This window comes from Ursus arctos, unplaced genomic scaffold, assembly GCF_023065955.2.
Source record: "Ursus arctos isolate Adak ecotype North America unplaced genomic scaffold, UrsArc2.0 scaffold_9, whole genome shotgun sequence".
NCBI lineage: Eukaryota > Metazoa > Chordata > Mammalia > Carnivora > Ursidae > Ursus > Ursus arctos.
The window spans coordinates 47,729,537-47,735,536 of record NW_026623111.1 but is presented as its reverse complement, the minus strand read 5'-3'; positions in this window follow the sequence as shown (position 1 = coordinate 47,735,536).

The window sequence follows — 6,000 nt, the reverse complement described above, 5'->3', positions numbered from 1 at the left end:
TTAGTTTTCATTAACAACCCTATGAAGTAGATAAAATTATTATTAATGTTTGCAGATGTGGAAACTGAGGCACTGAGGGATTAAGTAACTTGCTTACAACCAGATGTGAGTCAAGATTTGAAGCTTGGCTTTCTGGTTCTGAAGTGTGTATCCCCTAGCCACAAGGGCAGAGGCTGCCAACCTTTTTTTTTTTTTTTTTTTTAAAGGGCCAGATACTAAATATGCTAGGCTTGCCAGCCCTAAGGTCTTTCTGCAGCTATTCAACTCCCCTTTGTAACTCAAAAACAGCTATGGATACCACAAATGTGTGGGCGTGGCCGTGTTCCAGTAACAGCTGCCTGCCATACTCTGTGCAGCCCCTGCAAATATCCATCCGGCCAGCCTCTCCAAGAAGGACAATGATGACTGAGTAGGTACCATGCAATTGTTTGTTCACCAAAAAGTGAGTGTATTCTGTCTCTAACATCTGACTTATAAAATAGAGCGTGATTGAAATCCTGCTGATGGAGAACTAAGTTTAGAAATCAATGGATAATGGTCTTACGAAGGGATGTCTAATGTACGTTCTAACTTGATTTCCTTCTTTTATAACCGATCATCCGTCCTCTTAATAAATATCTAGTTTATGCTTTCTTGGAGGAGATCACAACGAAGGTTAGTATATTAAAGCTTTTGTGAATTTTGTGGTTAAGAAACATGTTTACATTTGTTAATCTAGTCCTCCTGAATTTACTTGGCCCACAAAGAGCCCCCTACCCACAGCCAAGTCCCCCTCCAGACACACACACAATGTCTCAGAAAAAAAGTTTATCAGAATAGCTTGGGAAACATTGACCTAAGTCTTGGAGTAACCTCCTTATGCTTCTTGCTGTGGAAATGTCATCATGATAGAGATCATTTTGAAGCCTCCGTAACTTCTTCTAAACTCTTTAAATAAGAGGTATGATATAAATATCAATGTACTGGAGAACCACTCACCTTTGACATCAGTAGATCATTTTTTTTCTTTTCTTTTGAAGAACTACAAAATGGAAATAGTTATCCAAAGGCTTTATCTCTAGCCCTTTGTGTCTCAGTTTTTTAACACACTAAACACTCTTGCCAAACTAGGGTAGATTTTGACAGAGAAAATAACCCTAGCAGGACGTGTTAAAACAAAACAAAACAAAACAAAACAAAACAAAACAAGCCACACCTGTTATTTCCTAGCGACTCTCCACATTCTTCCCTTTTTTCATGTTACTTTTCTTCCCCGCAACTGCTTAATGTAGTTTGTGGTTCAAGTTAAAGTTCTAAGTGGATCGTTGAAAAGTGTATTACAAAAGAGATCAGATAATAGCAGCCGGATTAAATGCAGGTCAGATTATCTATCCTCTCATTGAGAAAAACAAAAAACAAAACACTTACTGGATGCCTGCCATGGGCAAGGCAGTGTTCTGGACATCACGTTGAATGTTTGTGAAATAACTGGAAATAATGATTTGGCTAAGCTTTCTATCTAGCAGTTGTTACGTATTTATTAGTCCACCAACTCTAATGGTATACTATAACTTAATATGTAGTAGTAAACAAATATCTAATGGGATAATTAAATCTCAATAGGGACATAATTGCTGAATAGGATCCTAAAACTCTGGAGCCATCAGCGCCTCAGCTCGTTTAATCAAAAAGGTTTTATTATTTGCATAGACAGCTTATATTTTCCCTCTAAAGGATGGTCTTTACAGCACCTATTTTCTGGAACAGTCACATCAGGATTTATTTATAGCACAACATGTTTAGTTACAAGAGTCTTTTGAGAGTTATAATCCTTTCAAGTGTTCCCTTCTCTTAAAAGCATTTTGAAACACTTTTGGGCATGAGACTATATAAGCCCCAAATGTGATTTAATCCTCTGTATTTTGGGCTGTTCTTGAAGTTGATATTCCTCTAAGAAGACTGAAAAGATATGTTGGTTTTGTATGTTGTTAGCATTTATGTAGGATGACGAGAAATGGTTGACCATCCAAGTACCTTAAAATCGTCAGTGTCCTTAAATTATGCAACTGCTCTAACGTACAGCCTATACACATAGACAAAGGACTAGCCCTTTTTTAGCAATCGAGTTCCACAATTCCAAAATCTCGGCTTTTGAGTCTAGCAAACCTTCAACAAAGCATTACCATTCAACGGAATTTTGTTTTTCAACTTGGCAAAATTTAATTGTATCTGTAATTAAATCACAATTAGTCTTTAATTATTCTAATTAAAGATTTGTATCATTTCCTTATGATGGTCTCCCCTGTAGCTTGTTTTAAATTAAATCTACTGGAAATAATAAGTAATTTCTTCTGATGTATGTCCAAGTCTCTGCGTCTCAGATTTGGAACACTTCTAGCTATGTTTTTAATGAGACCACTCAATTAGTTTTTATTTTTGTCTATGGAAATGCTGGAAATGCTTCAAAAGAAAAATCGAAATTTAGTAGCACTTCTACTTTGTTTATTCACAAAAATCTTAACCATTTCTACTTAGAATAAAACTGAAGATACTAATAAATTAAACACAACTCTACATACATATGGCTCATTGAGCAAAAGAGGCAAAACTATCATTGTTTTTTGTTTCTGACATTCTTTGGGTAGAGCTGAAAACCCCATGGCATTATATGAGAGGCTGGAGCTTCTCCTTGACTCAAGAATGTGGAGGCCCCAGAATATGCTGCATACATATTCCTCCTCAAAATTTTGTGGAACTGGGGAGATGAAATGCTAAGATTTGTTTTATTTTTGTTTGCTAGAGTTGCATATATATACACATATATGTGAATTTTTTTTTGCTTCTTTTTCCTTCTAATAGTCATGTGTGTGTTGGAAAATAAGATCAGCAATCCATTCATAAAAATGCGTGGGCACAAGGCGTACTTTTGGAAAAAATCCGCACAACTTTATCTGAAAGACTGTTTCTAACTGGTGGCAGCACTCTTAAAGGAACTGTTGTTTAATTTAGATGTATGTATTGTGGTGGGGTGTATCCCTCAGCTCTAAGCCTTCAGGCTTGGTGAGAATAACAGTTTTTCTAGCTATCTCTGGCTAATCCTGGATTAAACCTAATAGCATTTTCATTTCTCCCTTCTTTCAGGAAAAGTTTTCATCAAAACCAATTTAATTAGCTTTTCAAGGACACGTAAGTGTTTAGAAAAAGTAGTATTTCTCTACTTGAAATTTTCAGACTTACAGAGTGAAATTCAGGAACTTGGTAGAAAAGAAGGGTCCATAGAAAAACTAAATAGTCAGTTCTGCTTTTCGGATGTTTATAATTAGATCTTATTAAGGAGAAGATAGAAATTAACTGTAACCAATAGAAATGTGCAACTTTGTAAACATGATTGAATTGTGAGATGAATAGCTGCTTTTGACTCGCTTGACACTGGTGAGATAGAAATGGAACTGAGTAAAGACCAATACAGGTCAGTTGGATATGTAGCAAGACTTAGATATGAAAGAGTGAAGTTTACAAGGCTCATGTCTCAGATGGACAGGGCAAGCGGTAGCATCGTAAGAACTGATACTAACCCAGATGTGTTTGTCCCCCTTCCCCCTCACATCAGCTTCTGGTCAGACTTTGCTGCCCTAGTTGGAGATATAAACAGCAACTTAGTCTGTTCAAATCATGGGACTCAATTCCCTGGGCAAAAACAGGTCCAGGGTAAGAAATAGGAACCGATCATGGTGAATGTGAATCCTTCCTTGGATTTTTCTAACCAGAGCTGTTTTATATTTCCATGGAGCTATTTGATTGAATGTCCAAAGCTGCTACCAAACATGACTCTGTCTATAACAAGAGACTGGCCTGTTATTACAATAAGAATAGGGAACAATTCTTAAGCATTTATTATATGTCAAGCCCTGTTCTAAACACTCTAGAAACTTAACGATTTTAACTCTATTAGTCCAATAACCCTATTCGGTAGATTTTATTATTATCCGTATTTTACAGAGGAGGGATTTGAGATACAGAGAGGAACTGGCTCCAAATCACAAGATTAGAAAATGGGGGAAGGAAGCTTTGAACTCAAGCAGTCTTATATTCAAAGTCTGGGCACTCAACCACCATAAAACACTGACTCCTCCCGGGAAAAAAAAATCAAGCTGGCACATAAGGAAAACAAGGAAAAACAGAAAAATAAGAAACAGGGCAAGTCTTTTTGTTCATTGTCCTGTCCAATTGTGTTCAGTGTCACTGTCCAATTAGCCCTTGCCTCACCTTTTCCTTCCCTGATTCGATGAGTCAGTAAATCTCATTAAAGGTATTTTATATTTTTATTTGTTTAGATTAAGTAAATTTGAATTATGGTTCTTTACTTAAAATCAAAGAATCTTTAAAAATACTCTAGTAAGAGGGGCACCTTGGGTGGCTCAGTTGGTTGAGTGTCCAACTCTTGGTTTCGGCTCACGTCATGATCCCAGGGACATGAGATCAAGTGGAATCAGGCTCTGAGCTCAGTGGGGAGTCTCATTGAGATACTCTCTCACTCTCCCTCTGCCACTCCCCCTGCCTGGGCTGTCCCTCTCTCTAAAATAAATAAATAAATCTTTTTAAAAAATACTCTCATAAGAGAAGAGAAACTATATCACATTCAAGGCAGACATATTGCAACAGGAGGACTTAGCCAGGAAAACATGAAAAAAAATGTAGTAAAAATGAGCTGTTCAGGATTCTGATCCAAGTGTAGCATGAATGAGCTGTGGTACTGAACAACTGAATCACATGTTCTCTTTGGTCATCAGTTTACTTACCTGTGAGGTAAAGGGATTGAACTAAATGATTTCAAGGGATGTTTCAGATCCACAATTCTGTGAATTTACACTGTGCACAGAAAGAAACACATGGCTTAGAAAGAAGGGAAACAAAGGAAAGGACTGACTGATGAGGAAATCTGAAGGCTGAGTGGGAGAAGATGCTGATTTATGGAGCAGAGATTCAGTTAATATGTAAATGACCTTTGCAAAACACAGAAACAAAAGGGGGAAAAGAGTAAGGTTAAGATTAAACATATGAGGAAGACTGAGAATAAGGTTGCTATGTAGGAAAGATTATAAAAGAGAAAAGAGATTCCATATTTCTATGAGATTGGATGGAATTTAGCCTAAATCTGAGGGAGACTGGTCAGGGATTGGTTGGCTGGGGGTGATGACTGGTTGGAGGAGAGGAGAGCTTAGGTATAGCTTTGTGAAACATAGTGGGAAAGAAAATCACTCTAAACTTTGCCCAGTAGGTTATACACAGCAAACAAATGGAAGACGTGGAATGAATGATAGAAATAATTTTTCTGCTCCCCTTGTAAACTATTTTCTATCATTGCATAACTGAAGTAGCTGTCATCAAAAAGGAGTTAGGGGTGGGAGATGGGCAAAATAGGTGAAGGGGATGAAGAGGTGCAAACTTCCAGTTATAAAATAAGTAAGTCATGGGGATGAAAAGTACAGTATAGGAATATAGTCAATAATATTATACCAGTGTTGTGTGGTGACTACACTTACCCTGGTGAGCATTGAGAAACATATGGTCAAATCACTGTGTTGCACACCTGAAACTAATATAAACATTGTATGTCAACTTTACTTCAATAATTAATAACATTTAAAAAAAAAAGAAGTTAGGGCTCTAGATTCTTCTAAAATATGAGTATCAGATATTTGTATTTACAACTTCTGTATCAGGGATGGCATATACATTGCACATGAATTGATCAATCATTGCCCTCTGTGATCCTTTTCCATAATTGTAACAGACATAAATGATCCATCATGGAATTCTTTCTTACTAATTTAGGATAAAGCCCACTGAAGACAGCGCTCCAAAAAGGCATTGCCATTTGATCAATTGTCACTAGCGTAAAAACTTATATGACACTCCATCACTCTATCCATGAAAGTTATGTGTTAAGTAGCTAGGTAATTTAGATGTATTAATTCTGTGTGTGATTGCTAACCATTGGAGAAGACTAGAGGGTATGAC